The sequence below is a fragment of the Abramis brama genome (assembly GCF_963993115.1).
Source record: "Abramis brama genome assembly, chromosome: 12".
Lineage (NCBI taxonomy): Eukaryota > Metazoa > Chordata > Actinopteri > Cypriniformes > Leuciscidae > Abramis > Abramis brama.
Genome location: NC_139974.1, coordinates 20,016,074 through 20,034,192, shown reverse-complemented (window position 1 = coordinate 20,034,192; position 18,119 = coordinate 20,016,074).

The window sequence follows — 18,119 nt, the reverse complement described above, 5'->3', positions numbered from 1 at the left end:
TTTTGATGTTACATTACTCACAATGGGCCATGCCAGATAACTATAAAAAGTTAATTCGATCAAAATTATTTTGATAACTTTTTGCCATGAGGGTCCCAAGATGATGCATGTCAAGTTTTAACTTTCGAGCAAATCGGACAAACAGCCTACGAGGAGTTTTTGTATGTTTCAAATAATTTCAAATATTTAATGAACAATTTGATTGACAGCAGTGGTTCTTGAGGCAAAGTTGTTCAGGATTAGGAGATTTAACCTTCAAACGTTTTGGCATCCTGTCGTGATTCACAGATCGAAATTCTTGCCATGAAAAACTTTTTGCCATGAGGATCTAGATGTCAACATGTCAAGTTTCGAGTGAATCAGACAAACGGCGTCAAAAGTAAATTTTTCTGAAAATTAAAAATGGCGGAAAAATTTAAATGATGGTATTGAAATCTGAGATATGTGTTGTTCGTTTGAGTCGAAGATTCCAATGATTTCACTAAATTGAGACCTACCATCTGGGCCAGGTTTCAAGTATCCTAGAGGCCTTACGGTTTTGGTCTGCACAATCAGTCTTGTGGTGGAAGAATAAAAATAAAAATCTTAATTACAACAGGGTTTCCGCATATTGTGCTTGAACCCCTAAAAATAAAGCTTTTCTGCAATCAACAAAGTCAAATCTTCCAATAAACAATTGTTTTGAAACCGCAGAGGTATATCAGAATAACCCTGTAACATCACTTTTCAAAGCGTAACCACAACACACTTATACAGCAAGTGCTAGCGAAAGATTCAAGTCCCAGAGAATGCATGGACTGATGAAATGTATACTTAAATGCAATGAAGTTCACATTGGATATAAGGATTTGCCAAAGGCAAAAACTGTAATCAAACACCTTCAATATCAGCTGAAATGATCTCACATACTTAAAATTCAGGAAAACAATGCATATAGTTGATCTGATGACCAAAGTGAGAGGAAAAAATGGAGTGAGCATAGATTGAGATCCCTAGTTATTACTTTTCCTGTTTCCTGTGGCACAAAAAAAAAAAAAAAAAAAGTGACATTAAATCCTTGAGCATAATTCTTGCATACATATGCCAGGTTATTACTGCTTTGGACAATGCCTTCCTTTAGACAGTTCCATTGCTTCCTGCAATAAGACAGAAGTTGTTAGCCATGAGAACAATTTGCTTGCAATTTGTGACATTATGTAGGCCAAAATACAAAAGAGTTGTAGTCTCAAACTACTTATAGGTTTGTGTGCTATACATTTTATTTACATTTTATTTATTTTACAATAAACCTTAAATATAAATATACTATATAATCAATCACATTTACATTCTACTTTATGACTCAAAACTCATACAGTCATTGTACCAAGCATCTTTTTTGAGCATCTCTGTTGAAACTGGTGATAACCAAACTACAGCAAGAAAAGTTCACTTTTGTGCAGTGTTGCCACAAATGGACCACTGCTGTGGTATATAAATATATAATAATTGCACATAATGTAATATATTATCAATAAAATGTTAATGTAATAATTTCTCAAAACAAAATCTTATTTTATTTTTTATTTTATCCACATAAATAGGCTATTGTATAAGAAATGTATTACATCATAAACACTAGCAACTTGTAATAATGGATAAATAAATTAATGTTTACAATAATAATTTTCTGTCAACATAATCATGAGCACAAAATAATTTTTTTAATTAAAATGAAATTCTTTTTTATGTCTTAATCTAATTAGAGAGTAACAACCCAATAATAATAATAATAATAATCTACGCAAAGCTGTAAGAAACTTTGCTTAGCAGACCGTTATCTTTGTGTCCCTTTCTCTGCACACCTTGTTATCAGACTGAGGAGCCAAATTTCACCTGAGCTTGTGGATATTGTTTTTCTCAACATGAACGTGAAACATATATGAACAAGATAACCATATGCCATCTCAAATGTAGGCTGTATATACATTCTGTATGATAAATGGCGCAGTCTACTTAACTTTTTTTTTTTCTCGCTCTGCTTGAGCTTAAATGCTTTGGAATTGTACATTTTTTGTTTACACAAATTGTTTAATGTTTTCAAACTCAAACCTCAAGATATAAAATAATGAAATTATATATAATGATATAATGAAAACTCTGTCTGCTGTTCCTGCACTGTTAACAGCTTACCTCCAATGAGTGCTTTTTGTGCATGTCCATTGTCGTTTCCGCCTGGGAAATCCAAAGAGGAACACAAAAGAAGATAAACACAGAAAGCTCATTAATAAGCTATGTATCTTCCTACAGTATAGATGCTTCTACTGACAACAGATATTTTATATATTTTAGCTACTTAAATTAACAGAGTTACAGAAAACACTGCTTCCATTTCTATTTTATATGGGGATAAATCTGGGGTGGCAATGTTTTTTCAGTATCAGTTGTCACTCTGTGCCACCCCGGTAGATCCTCCCTCCCTCCCTATCTTTATTCACAAAGATAGCTTTTTAATGTTGTATGAGGCAGACGTGCCTGTATGCGCTCGCTCACAGCTTTTTATTGAGGTGGGAACTTTATATTCATCTTTGTAAAGAAAAGAAATACAAACACAGAAACAGAAACATTTCAGTAGCTGGTTTTCAACCTCTGCCTGTGACTTTTATAAATAAAACGGTAAACAATAAAATCTCTCTCTCTCTATTTTTCTGGTTAATTAATTTGAATTCATTAAAAAAAATATATATATATATATATATATATATATATATATATATATATATATATATATTACAGGGCTACTTTATTTCACTTCAGAATTCTAAGCTGTCTGAGCTGTAAACAGGGTCGGCGCCACGAGGGGGCCCCAGGGGGCCTGGCCCGGCCACCTAGGTTACTGTGCCCCCTCACCTCTGGTCAGCACACCACCCTGCCTCGGAGCGCGATTTCATCCGTTGAGACTCAGCAACAGGCACGGTGACGGTTCCACTGTGCCCTCTTATTCCTGACATATACATATACATATCGTCGCTGTCGCCTGTCGGGTGGAAACCTCGTATGAAACCTCGTTGGTCAATTTCATATTTTTTCACAAATCGATGCTATTGGTCAGTCCCCACGTGGTACTTTTTTTTTTTTTTTTTTACAAATTATTAACCAATCTAAAGTGTTGAAAATAGCTTGAGAGCAAATCTCTTAACTCCATTGGACACTTCAACTGTCTAAGAATCCTTGTAACTCCACCTCTTCTTCACTCCGCGGCGGGCGGGAGCCTCGCGGCATTTTGTCTCCTCAGGATTGAAAGTCACAACGATTAAGAAGTCCTCGTCGAGCAACACGTAAAGCAAGCCTTAACTCTGATTTTATCTGTGTTAAACTATGATATCAGTTATTGATGTATTTTAAATGTCTACTTATTACTAGGCTTATTATTACTAGGCTTATTATGCGTGTGCATTGAAGTTTTAAAATGTATCTAATATAATACTTGAATTGAATTAAATGTTTTGGATACCAGCATCAAATTATTGTTTTTATTATTATTTTACTGACTCGAAGTTGGCACTGTGCATGTAAAATACCCCAAGTAGCAAGGTTTTTTATTTATGGGACAAAAAAAGGTAGGTCTATGGCAAGCCGTTTTAGCTTAAATTGTACCCAGCATTACTCGTCGAAATTGCATTTTTACTAGTAAGAATTCAATTAGAGAGCTCTACAATTCAATTCTTACTAGTAGCAATTACAATTATAGTGCTCTCTAATTCAATTATTACTAGTAAGAATTACAATTAGGCTACAGAGCTCTCTAATTCAATTATTACTAGTAAGAATTACAATTACAGAGCTCTCTAATTCAAATCTTACTAGTAACAATTCCAATTAGAGAGCTCTACAAATGAATTTTCACTAGTCATATGTCTCCATTGACTTCCATTCATTTTTAATTACGGAGCTGTACAATTTAATTGTTACTAGTAAGAATTACAATTAGAGAGCTCTACAATTTAATTGTTTCTAGTAAGAATGCAATTGCAGAGCTCTTTAATTCAATTCTTGTAACAATTTAAATAGAGAGCTCTATAATACAATTATTACTAGTAACAATTCCAATTGGAGAGCTCTTAAATTGAGTTGTTACTAGTAAGAATGCAATTGCAGAGCTCTTTAATTCAATTACAGAGTTCTGCAATTATACATATCTTTAATTAGTTTTTTTACTAGTAAAAATTCAATTAGAGAGCTCTGTAATTGCATTCTTACTAGTAACAACTGAATTAGAGAGCTCTGCAATTGGAATTGTTACTAGTAATAATTGAATTAGAGAGCTCTCTTATTGTAATTCTTACTAGTAACAATTCAATTGAAGAGCTCTCTAATTGTAATTCTTACTAGTAACAATTCAATTGTAGAGCTCTCTAATTGTAATTCTTACTAGTAACAATTCAATTGTAGAGCTCCGTAATTAAAAATGAATGGAAGTCAATGGAGACATATGACTAGTAAAAATTCATTTGTAGAGCTCTCTAATTGGAATTGTTACTAGTAAGAATTGAATTAGAGAGCTCTCTAATTGGAATTCTTACTAGTAATAATTGAATAGAGCTCTGTAATTGTAATTCTTACTAGTAATAATTGAATTAGAGAGCTCTCTAATTGTAATTGCTACTAGTAAGAATTGAATTGTAGAGCTCTCTAGTAAAAATGCATTTACGACGAGTAACGCTGGGTACAATTTAAGCTAAAATGGCTTGCCATATAGGTCTACTGGTCTAATTTCCGCCTAGACAGCCTAACGTTAGTCAGGTCATCGTTTTTTGTTCTGCTTCACTTATAGCTCTTAAGCCTTTAAAATGGAGTTTAGGAAGATGTATGTAACCACAGTCGTTAGCTTTGGTTAACTACTGAAGCCTTTTCTCTTGTCAAAAGGCTAAACGCGACCGCTGACTTTGTTTGCGTGCAGATTAATTTCCGCCTATTTTAGACAGCCTAGTATTTTGTTATAGCATGCATCACTCATATCTCTTAAACGTTTAAAATGGAGTTTAGGAAGATGTATGTAACCACAATCATTAGATTTGAATGGCTCTTAAAGCCTTATCTCTTGTCAAAAGGCTCAACGCGACCGCAGACTTTGATGAACACTGCTGGCAGCAGCGACGTCTGTGTCCGTACTGTTCTTATCAACAATGACAGCGTAAATTAACCTCGTATCTCCCTGCTTCCAAGTCATAAATCTCGTATCTCCGATTAAACATGATTTTGGGGAAATGTTGTGTTAATGTTGGTACACAACAGTAGGCTATAGGATAGCAATATAAGGTATAATACCAACTTTAAGGATACAATGTTTAATAACTAAAAAAATATGCCGTTTTTTAAATTTCCTGAGAGATACCGCCGACAGCGACGATATATATAGGCCTATTTAAAAAAAAAAATATATATATATATATATAGGCCTATATATATATATATATATATATATATATATATATATATATATATTTGTAAATTAATTTAGTTTTACTAGAATAAAATCAGCTTTGCAACTTATTTCACTCGCGACAGGCGATTAAATAAATTACGTCACTAGCAGCTTGTATGTAATTGATTGAAATATGACTGTACGTCATGTCGTTAAGTATTTTTTTTTTCAGTCAACTTCTACTCTTTAATCTGTATTCGTCTAAAACACCTAATGTGCTTGATCATTCAAGCAAGCATGGATTTATAGAGGTTGTTGTTGTTGTTTTAATTAAAAATGGGTGTATTATTATTATTGAGGGTGGGAGAGGTATGCCAGGTATGGTTCTGTTGCGGTTTGTGTCCATTCTCAAACCGTATAGTACTGCGCGGATCGCGGATAATCCGCGGGTCGGGCGGGCCAAGTAATAAAAACATTCCATTCCAATACATGGATTTCTCGGCGACGTCATCACTGCTTGCGCACGCAACCAAGAGGCAAAAGACCCGCGGTCTTCGTACCGGAGTAAAGGGTTTAGGCTAGTAGAATAGTGGTGGTGTTGTCGCTAAGTCAAAATACCAAGGAGTTGTTACCAACCGAGCCAGTGCTGGGTGCCTGATGTTCAACATTCCTAGGGGGAAGCATGCTTTTGCCAAAAAAAATGCCTTAAAATCATAAGGCTTGGCTTTAATGCGTTGCCTTTGACTAGGGAGCACATCCTCAACAGCAAAAATCCGGTGCAGCATCAAAGTATTTGACGAGCTGCACATGACCACATAGCACGTAGTTTTATGCATCAAGGGATTTGTACGCTCTAATCATTTCTCTTGTATACACACTTGGTGTCTGAATAAGATAATTATATATATCAGGCCATACAATTGCTGGCCACTTCTTGTCATCCACAATCCAAAGATCGTCATGTATTGCGTAGGGATCCGGCAAGATCTCACCATTGCTGAGAGTAAGTTTTTTAATATAGCCTAATCGCCACGGTCGGAGGTACTAAGGCTTCCCACATAATCCATCGTCAAATCTTTGATTTACAGTAAAGTAAGGTTAATGTGTGCAGTCATGAAATGTTGCAGGTCGTAAAGTAGGCTAACGTAAACAAGGTTAACTTATATAAAAGCAAATTCGGGCTCTATAGATGCTGCACTGCTAACATTGGCTATTACATTACTACATTACTATAGTCTAACATGATAATTCATACATGCATCACAGTATGTCCGTATTTTGATTCGTAAACAGTTGGACGTTTTACATAATGTTATATTAATATGAAACACAAACAAACAGATCCAACTCTGAAATTGCAGTTTATTATTGAGTCAACAAGAAATTACAAACAATGCGAAATCTATGTTAATTACAATGTTCTTTTACAGAACTCGGCATAACAGATAGCGTTTTTTTGCCTCCTGGATGCGCGCGCATCCGGTATTGTTTGTATACAAGAAACCCGTGTATATAAAAGTCTTCTCTACCGACTGACTCATTCATAAGACAGTTTTTGCCGCCATCTATTGGCGAAATAATGTATGTAACTTCTGTTGCTGTTTACGGTCAGGGACTATTTTTTCCAGCGGAAGGAATGCTTTTAGTGATTTTACTTCATGAAAGTTGCATTGATAAATATTTTTCGGCTTTAATATTTGTATTGTGTGGCAACCGTTTTATAAAAGCAATAAGGTACTCGAGGCAAGTGCTGTATCGTGAATAAGTAATGGCTGAAGGGGTTGCAGGCACGACGCGAACAACGCCCTTCAGCCGTTACTTATTCACGATACAGCACAGCCTCTCGTACCTTATTGCTTACGTAGGCTATATATAAAATAATTGCTATTTTTGATTTTTATCTTGTTTTTCATTAATGTATTTTACAACAATACAAAGAGCGATGTGTAAAGTTTTACCTGATTTAGTGTTACACTTGTTGTCTCTAATTTCTTCCCCACTAAACCTTTTTTTTTCACAAAATGTTCAGATTTTATACAATTATTGTGCACTTGTGATTTTTCTAGACTAAATTTTACTACTGAATTATCCACTAACTTAGTTTATAAAAGCATTTATGTCAGATTATGATCATATATTTTTTGTTGTTGTTTTTCTTTTTTTCAGTTCTTATTATCAGTTCAACACAGAGTTATAGAAATTCTACTTGATTAAAAAAAAACTGCGCTGGTATCGGTACGGATCGGTATCGGCCGATACTCAGAATTTTTGGTATCGGATCGGATCGATTCTGAAAAAATGGTATCGTTGCATCCCTACCGAAAATAATTTTGGGCGGGAATTAATGTAAACACAGATATTGGATACCAGTCCTGTCTAAAGTGAATGTAAACAGGTGGGCCAAAAAATCGGATATGGTCAAAAGATCGGATCTGTGCATCAAAACTTGCAGCCTATTAAGTTTGCTTAAGAGCATGATGTATGTAAGTCCACATGTTATACTAAAAAGAATCTATGCTTCTAACCACAGGTCAAAAGCTGTAGTTTCAACCGCAAAACTATGTGATGCTGTTTGCGAATATTCATTGGAACTATGGTTTTGGGAAACACTAAATCGTTGAATTATGTTGCTATCTTGCAACCATAGTTGTCTGACCAGCTAGTTGTGCCTCAGGCTTGTTACATCTGGCCCGGCCCTCTAGCTGCTACCGTAGGCGCACACCAGGCTCAACATCCCTGGTGAGTCGGTACAGTCAGCAGCTGCCAACGCCGAACCCCGGGCGGCGGTTAACTAACCCGGAAAACTCAGCTTGTCTGAGCCTGGGCGCGTGGAGCCCCTGGTGGAGGAAATTCCACCAAAACGGGTCTTTGGACCTTCCACTGCAACCAGGACCATCTCCAGTCGTCTTGACTACGTCTTGCCACTGGGTACAGATGTGGCTGGTCGAGAGAGTGAGGTTGAATGCTGCGCAAATCACCCTCACTTAAATCCAAGTTCTCTGCGCAAGTCATGGCATTTTTTTTTTCTTACCATCGTCATTATCCAAGTCCTGTGGCGATGGGTGAGCGACGAAGCAGCAGGCACGGATATGCTGGAAGCTGTAGCCGCAAACCTGCACGCAGGCGGCTCAGGATATTGGTCGTTCCCTCACTGGACCGAAGCAGCAGTGAAGTCCGGCAGCACCCTGAGTGACTGAGCAGCCCTATTCAGGATCACACTGCTCACCTCCGTAGTGAGGAAAGGGTTAGAAAAGGTACCCTAAACATTGTCTGCTTCAAAACATCCTGGCCAGCCTACCGCAGCTGGCGGGATCCCGTACTTGCAGTTGAAAAACAAAAAGAAAAACAAATAAAACGAAAAAGACCAAAGTGATACCTCTCACTGTTGGCGCCTGGAATGTGCGCACCTTGATGGACACATCTGGATCAAAAAGACCTGAGAGACGCACCGCCCTCGTGGGCAGAGAGCTAGCCAGATATAATGTGGATGTTGCTGCCCTTAGTGAGACCCGACTGGCCGATACTGGACAAGTGACTGAAGTGGGTGCAGGTTACACATTCTTCTGGAGCGGACGAGGCCAGGAGGAGAGACGTGATGCTGGTGTTGGTTTTGCAGTAAAAAATCACCTGGTCAACCAACTGGCAAGCCAACCCAAGGGGATAAACGACCATTTAATGACCTTACAGCTCCACCTATTTGGTAAAAAGGCGGCCACCATCATCAGTGCCTATGCCCCAACTCTGACGAGATCAAAACCAAGTTTTATAATGACCTGGAAGTCATTATTGCTGCCACAGCCAGCTCAGATAAACTCCTGATACTGGGTGATTTCAACGCCAGAGTTGGAAGTGACCATCAATCATGGAATGGAGTCATAGGTGCACATTAGGGCTGGACCCGAATATTCGAATATTTGAATATTCGTTCAGTGGGTTGGTATTCGATTTGAAAATTTGACATTCGAGTATTCGTTTTTTTTTTTTTTTTTTTTTTTTTGCACACCTGGCATCCCCCTTGAAACGGTTCTCATTTGCGCTTGAATATCGCGCTCGAGGACAGTTGAAGGAACCCAACCTCATTATACTTAATACATATATATTTGCTTCTTCTTGGACTACTAAAGTGTTCCTGCAACGGGAGTATTCTCTATAGCGCAGAAAGGCGGAGTTTGTATGGACAGAAGTGCATGCCTGAGCTTATATTTTGGGTTAAGCTGCGTTGCTTTGACATTGTGGAAAATAGAATAATAGAAACAAAATGTATTATCCTTTTTACCCGTTATTATCAATCTAAATTAATCTACTGCGAAATATAGGAGACTTTGAGATTTTACTGGGACGTCACGTCACGTGCCTTAAAACGCCCATGAGTTGAACGTCGACACCGTCACGATTCAGCGAAAAGACAAAAATGCCGAAGACTTCATCTGTGTGGGAGAACTTTAAATTAAGCGAGGACAAGACAAAGGCAGTGTGTCAAATATGCAATTTGAAACTGGCCTACCACAACAGCACATCAAGCTTGAGAAATCATCTGAGTTCTGTAAGTAGAAACGAGCTGCTTTTATCCGCCATCAGTAGGCCTAGGCTTAATTTTACACGTGATAAAAACGTGCACTTAATTTTCTTGGAAAATAACGTTATTTGCGAATACGGCAGTTAATGACGTACTGTAAAAACGTAGCCTACTGTAGCCCAGCCTAATAATAATGTCTATATAGGTACATCCCCAGGTATCGCGTTCGCAGCCATCAACATCCTCAACCACACCAAAAACTTCACAGCAGCTCCTACAATTCCAAAAACCAATAACGGAGAAAAGAAAGAGAGAAATAACAGATGCCATAGTGGAGTTCATCGCTATGGATATGAGACCCATTAATGTAGTCGAAGGCGAGGGCTTCAGAAAATGAATTAAGAAGATGGAGCCCGACTACACTGTCCCAAACCGCTCCAGTATTTCAAACGCCCTGTCTCTAAAGTACAGCGATCTGCGAGGCCAAATTTCTGCTATCATTGCAAACTCAACAGCCTTGAGTTTCACAACGGACATTTGGACCTCGGTGAGTATGGAGGCGTACATGGCTGTCACCTGTCACTTTATAAATCAGGAGTGGGAACTCTCTGACTTCGTTTTGGAAACCAAAGCATTTGAGCTGAGCCATACGGGAATCAATATTGCACAACAGCTTGGAGACGCGGCGGACGCCTGCGCCATTCCAAATTATAAGCGAGTAGCCGTTGTTCACGACAATGCCAGCAATATGAAGCTGTGCACCGAGATGCTGAAGAAAGAACCAGAGAAATGGGGCAACGTTCAAGGGGTCTGCTGCTCAGGACACACGCTACAGCTGTGCATAAATACAGCTCTAAAACAGGACCGAATACGTCGCACAGTTGCGGCTGCCAGGAATCTCGTGGGACACTTCAAAAAAAGTGCAAAGGCTACAGCTGCTTTGAAAGAGAAACAAACGCAGCAGAACGTTGTAGAGCACAAACTAATTCAAGATGTCGCTACTCGTTGGAACTCTACGTGTGAAATGCTTAACCGACTGGTGGAGCAACGATGGCCAGTGACAGCTGTTTTGTCAGATCCCAGCATCACGAAGAAAGGAGATCGCACCCTTGACTTGACAGCAGACCAGTGGAAACTGGCACAGGAGACAGCAGAAGTACTGGGGCCCCTAATCACACTCACAGAACTACTTTCACAGGAGGCAAACTTATCGTTGTCTGCAACAGTGCCAATGCTCTTCAACCTGAAGAAACGCCACCTGTCACTGGAGGAGGATGACAGCCCTGCCATCAGAGAAATGAAGAAGACCCTCGTCACGGAGATCGAAAGCAGATGGCAACTGTTAAGTTTGGAACCCGGCAGCATCTAGCTCCTTTCTTCAGCACTAGACCAGCGATTCAAGCACCTGAAATTTCTTGAGAACGAAAAGAAGGACCTGGTCTACATTGAGGTTAGACTGATATTTTATATTTAAATTAGTAATAATTTAAATGTAATTTAATATGATTATTATGGCACACTAGGCTAGTTTATCTTGTGCACAGCGCATAGATCTGACTAAGAAAATGCTATTGGATTTAAGGGTTGTCCGCCTGGCTGAACATCTGCACCAGCAACAGACCGTTACGGAGATGGAAGAGCTGTCAGCAAGCCATGGAGAAGAGGAGACTGACGCGCCACCACCAAAAAAAAAAAAAAACTGCAGGAGATTTCAATGCTGATGCAGTCCGATGATGACGAAGAGGAAGAAGAACACGGAGACAGCGCAAAGAAAGAGATGGAGGAATATTTGAAAGACACTACTAAAGTGCAGTCGGGCCCACTTGCATGGTGGAAACAAAACAGTGACTGCTACCCTAAACTGGCATTTGCAGCCAAACACCTCCTTTGCGTTCCGGCCACTTCAACTCCATCAGAGCGGATTTTCTCAAAAGCTGGCTATGTCGTCAATAAGACCCGAAGTTCCCTGTTACCTGAAAATGTGGACAAACTCATCTTCCTCGCACACAACATGAAGAGAGTGTAGGTAGACTGCAACCTGTCCTGATTGGGATTTATTTGAAAGTTTTACCTTTTCTGTTTATTGAAATGTGAGCTGCGCTAATTATGCTAGCCAGCCTAAAATTTGTTTTCGCATTAATCATTTTAAATTACCTTGTTCTGTTTGTTTTATTCTATATATGGGTATTTATTTTATTTTTATTTAAACTGTTCGTTAATTGAAATGCATGATGCTGTTATTGAAATTGTTATTGCTACCGTGTTCTTTATTTATCACAGTTCGTTCATTTATTTTTCGTTTTTCTTTATTTAAATTTCGTTTTTCTTTATTTCAATTTAAATTTCATTTCTTTATTTTTTAAATTTCGTTTTTTTATTTCAATTTCAATTTTGTTTTTCTTTATTTCAATTTCAATTTAGTTTTTATTTATTTCAATTTAAATTTCGTTTTTCTTTATTTAAATTTTGTTTTTCTTTATTTCAATTTCGTTTTTATTTATTTAAATTACCCTACTGTGTCAGTAATTTGTTAGTGAGAAAAATATTAGAATACCTTATTAAAAATATTGCTTAAGTTAACAGACCTGTGTGTGTGTGTGTGTGTGTGTTTTATATCACTAGTGCAGTGTCCATTTTCGGAACATATAAGCCCTGCTCGCATGAGGCGCGCCGATTCCCGCTCGCGCTGTTCTGTAGTTTATTAAAAGTTTATTAATTCTAAATGTGTCGGGTCTCGCGTGTCTATCTATATTGCACCAAATGCGACACTGCACTCCCTTGTGAAGTCGACTGGATGAACGGTTCTCGAAATAATCAAAATGCAAACGGACAGACAGACACATAGAGATTCCAGCCTTTATTTGAGATAAGAATACGTTCACCCCCCTCTCTCCGAAGCTTCGAATATTCGATGTTCATTACTACCGAAGCTTCGAAGCTCAAAAAATGGTATTCGGTCCAGCCCTAGTGCACATGGTATTGGAAAATGTAACAGCAACGGTCTTCTACTGCTGCAAACATGCTCTGAATTTGACCTGCTCATCACCAACACGATATTCCAACTACCAAAGCGCAAGAAAACTTCATGGATGCATCCTCGTTCACACCACTGGCACTTGATTGACTACGTCATTGTGAGGAGGAGCGACCGGCACGATGTCAGGGTGACCAAGGCAATGTGTGGTGCTGAATGTTGGACTGACCATCGTCTCATTATCTCCAAACTTAACATCCGGATTAAGCCTAGCAGACGCCCACAAGGACAAAGACGTGTCAAGCGTCTTAACATCACTCGCCTACAACAGGAACACACCAGACTGGCCTTTGTTGAGGCTTTAGACCATCACCTGGAGTCTCTAAGCTTCAAGCATACAGACGCTGAGGCAGACTGGACTGCTCTCAAGTCCGTGCTGCATTCTACAGCCCTTGAATCACTTGGTGTTCCATTACGTACACATCAAGACTGGTTTGATGACAACGATGCAGAAATCCGAGCACTCCTTGACGAAAAACATCGCCTGCATAAAGCATATCTGAATGACAGCAGCTCAAGTTTAAAGAAAATTGCCTTCCTCAACATTCGCAGGATTGTTCAGCAGAGACTCAGAGTCATGCAAGACGCCTGGCTGTGCGCAAAAGCTGAGGAGATTCAATCCTACGCTGACAGTAACAACACCAAGTGCCTCTATTATGCACTCAAGCAGGTCTATGGTCTGCAACACTCAGGAACTTCATCTCTCCTGAACTTAGATGGAACAACACTCTTACGGAGAAGGACAAAATACTTGAAAGGTGGGTCGAACACTACAGCGCGGTCCTCAATCGGCCATCATGCATAAATGAGGAGGCAATTGCGAGATTGCCTCAAGTTGAAATTAACCAGTCCTTGGCTGTTCTACCATCCACTGAGGAAACCAGCAAAGCCATAACACTTCTCTCATCAGGCAAAGCTCCAGGGTCCGATGCCATTCCAGCAGAAATCTACAAGGCTGGAGGGCCTCGCTTAGTCGAGAAACTGACCGACCTCTTCCAGACTATGTGGAAATTAGAAGCCGTTCCCAAGGAGTTCAAGGATACTACTATTATCAATCTATATAAAAGGAAAGGCAATCGGCAGGACTGCGACAACCATAGAGGCATCTCCATACTATCAGTCGCTGGCAAAATCTTGGCAAGAATCCTTCTGAACCGCCTAATTGTCCATCTAGACCAGGGTCTGCTACCTGAGAGTCAGTGTGGTTTCAGAAAAGACCGCAGAACCACTGACATGGTATTTACTGCTCGGCAGTTACAGGAGAAATGCCAAGAACAAAATGTTGATTTATATATGGCTTTCGTTGATCTAACAAAAGCATTCAACACAGTCACAGAGGGCCTATGGAAGATCATGGCCAAGTATGGGTGTCCAGACAAGTTCATTGGCATTGTGCGCAATCTCCATGATGGCATGATGGCCAGCGTCAGAGACCAGCAAGAACTCTCTGATCCGTTCCCAATCACAAACGGGGTGAAGCAAGGCTGCGTTTTAGCGCCAACGCTCTTCAGCATGGTGTTTTCTGCCATGCTGCAAGACTCATTCCAGAATTACAACACTGGGATTAACTTCATCTACCGTTTTGACGGTGGGCTATTCAATCTGCGGAGGACACAAGCCAAAACTAGAGTGGAGGAAGTCACTGTTCGAGAACTTTTGTTTGCTGATGACTGTGCTCTGGCTGCTGGCTCAAATAAAGATCTACAGGACAGTATGGACCACCTCTCCTCAGCTTGCAACAACTTCGGCCTAACAATCAGCACAAAGAAGACTGAAGTCCTATACCAACCTGCTCCTGGTAAACCCTACACTGAGCCAACCATCTTTGTGAATGGGCAAAAGCTTTCAGCTTTTTTGAGGATTAAGTGGCAAGACAGAATCCCTGACACGGAAGTCCTCAGCAAGGCAAATATCCCCAGCATCTACACCATGCTTGCGAAGGAACAGCTTAGATGGACTGGCCACGTGACCAGAATGCCCTACGTGAGACTTCCAAAACAAGTCTTCTTTGGCGAGCTGAAAAATGGCAAGCGAGCACAAGGTGGCAAGGAACAAGAAGAAGTTGGCTGACGATGCTTTTGGGAACCGCACCCAAGAATGTTCATCATTAGTAGCAGAAAACATTCCCTGTCAAAATATAGTCACTATGCATTTTAAATGGCAATCTGTTCAATTTGTGACAGATGTTTTTGCGAATGCGCAGCCCATCAAAAACATTGGGGAATCCAGCAGTAGAAGCATCCACTACAGGACCTCTAGTGATGAAATTGTTGTATGTGTGAACACCCCATAATACTTATCTAAAGGGAAATACTGATTTACTCCACTTCAGTCCTCTCTGAAAGCTTACCTGGGAGAAGATTTTTCTCTGTTCCATTAACATTCTCTCTTGGTACCCCAGTCCTCTGATTTAAGAAACCTAGAGAGGATTACAAATAAAGATGATAAATACAGTTACTATCTACTACATGCATTGCTGTCAGAGGCAGAGATAAACAAGTGAAGTCTAGTCAGCACAAATAATTAATATAGATTTCAATGGACTATTTCAAGATTTTGGTCCTGTCAGTTGAAGAAATTATTATATTATTAAAAAGATTGTGCCCAGAATCTGTATTTATGTTGTAATACTCACCAATTATTTTAGTCTTATAAAGATAAAAGCCGAGCGCTGCAACAAAAGCTACTGCAACTATAGCTCCAATCACAATTCCAATAACCAGGAAAGTGCCTTCATTGCAGTCAATGCATTTTCCATCTGCAAAAAAAATAAAAATAATAATAAATGGACAAAGATACTGTATGTAAAGTCTAAATGTCTACTACATTTAGAAAATTCAATTCCATTGTTGATAGTTATTTTAAGGTGTCATAAAACACTAAACTACATTTTCTGAGATTTTAAAAGGTTTTTGTGTAGCACATTAATGGATGTTAACATTTTCGTCTGTAATTTTCATTGTAATAGAATCCTTATCTAGGCACTATTTTTGACTTTCGGGTTTAAAATCTTCATAGTGTCAATGTCATAGGTTGTGATATTTTCTCTCATTATGGTGTACTGATAATTATTCATGAGACATTTGTGCACTTATCCTATGAGAGACACATTTATGGATCACAAGTGTTTGTTTTCACTTTGTAAGTGTTTCTATGTGGCATAATTTCTCTTTCATAGACCCAGAGTCTCCGACACAAACGTGATCCATCCATTCTGTGTGTAACCCTCGGTAAACACTGCAGGTGTCATGATGGTCACAAACACGGAGATGTAACTCTAATTTCACTAAGCTGATTGGTAACTAAAAACTTACACATCATGCTTTCAAGTTGTTTCAAGTAGGCACTTCCACCAGTGTTTCCTCGGAGGCCTATTCTAATGATTAAATACTTTCACTTTACCTACCCCATTTGACAATAATTGGTTCTTTGAGAGTTTTGTGGGACACAAAACAGTCATATTCTGCTTTTCAACTGGAAGGTTCCATCATTGTTTGGTCTGGTTCCTGTGGATTCAATCTCAATTTCAGGCAGGGATGTGCAATATTTTCTTATGGTCAACATCACATCTTTGGGGTAGAAACCAGTGGCCATACAGGTGAGTTTCAGCTTAGTTTTGTCACTGGTAGACTTTTTCGCAAACACATGAACCTTTGGAGAAGCTGCAGACACAGAAATCAGTTTATCAATCAGTTATATCTCTATGACAGCTGCAGATAATCAACAAATACAAATACTCTACATTAACTCACAGCCCTTTTTGAGCTCCTCATCTCCATATTCTCCGAATTTGTTGAGCCAGTCCACACACTCTTTCTCCAGGTAGCCCTTGGTGTACTGGTTCAGGATGGGCACATTATCCCATTTCCTCTTGGTTGGAAGAGCTGCATCAACTGGGGCATCGTTCCGTCACAACTATTTCGAAAAGAAATTTCAATGGTTCACCGCCGGAATGAGATAATCTTATTTCATTTCAACATTACAAATCAATACAAATAAACATAGAAACAACAAAACAAAGAAGACAAAAAGATACACAGACACAGATAAGGTGCCAGGGTAGCCAAAAAACAAAACAAAAACAAAAACAAACAAGAACAACGCAATACATTTACACCTTAAAGGAATAGTTCACTTAAAAATGAAAATTCTGTCATCATTTACTCACCCTCAAGTTGTTTCAAACCAATATGAATTTATGTATTCTGCTGAACACAAAAGAAGATATTTTGAAGAATATCAGTAACCAGACAGTTGATGTAGGAAAAAATACTGTGGAAGTCAATGGGGTCCATCAACTGTTTGGTTATGAAATTCTTCAAAATATCTTCTTTTGTGTTCAGCAGAAGAAATAAATTAAAACGGGCTTGAAACAACTTGAGGGTGAGTAAATGATGACAGTTCTCATTGCTTTGGGATTAACAGAGCTTTGGATACTTTCCATATTGTCTGGATCATCTTGAAAAGAGAGGTTTAGAGCCAGTAAATGTATACCTATGTGAAATTTAGCTAGCAGGAAACACAAATTAATTATGTAATATTGCCCTGTTTTCTCTTTTGTGTAATCAAACAATCCAAAGAAAACATCTTTAAAACAGAAAGAAAAGTCACTTACAAAATAAGATAAGATAAACATTAATGAAAATGGCTAAAATGTCTCTGTTGGGTACATTACAAAAACCAGTGAATGACATCTTCCTCAGAAGAGAGACAAAAACAGCAATTCACGTCAATGTCTTTACTTTATTGGCAAGCAGATAGCCTACTTATGAGACAAAGACATAGCCTACTTTTTCCCAGGATAAATGATCTATTATTCCAGTGTGAAAAGTTGTGTTTTTATAGGCCTAATAGGGACCATGCCAATAGTAGGCTACTGAAAGTTTGACAGGGATCTTTGTAACATTATAGTTACTAAGTAGTTACAAGATTTTTCTCATCTTTGCATAGTTACAAAGCATAGTTACAAAGTTGGAGAAAATTCAAGGAATTCTCTAGCTGGAAAAGCATGCAGATTTCAGATCAGTTTTATACATTTGTACATGTTTTATTTAAAAATTAGTGTAATTAAAATGAATAATAAGCGGTAGAAGATGGATGGATGGAAAATGAATAATAGTATTTAATAGTCTCTTGTTGGCCTGCTAGCTAAGCAATCCATGGAA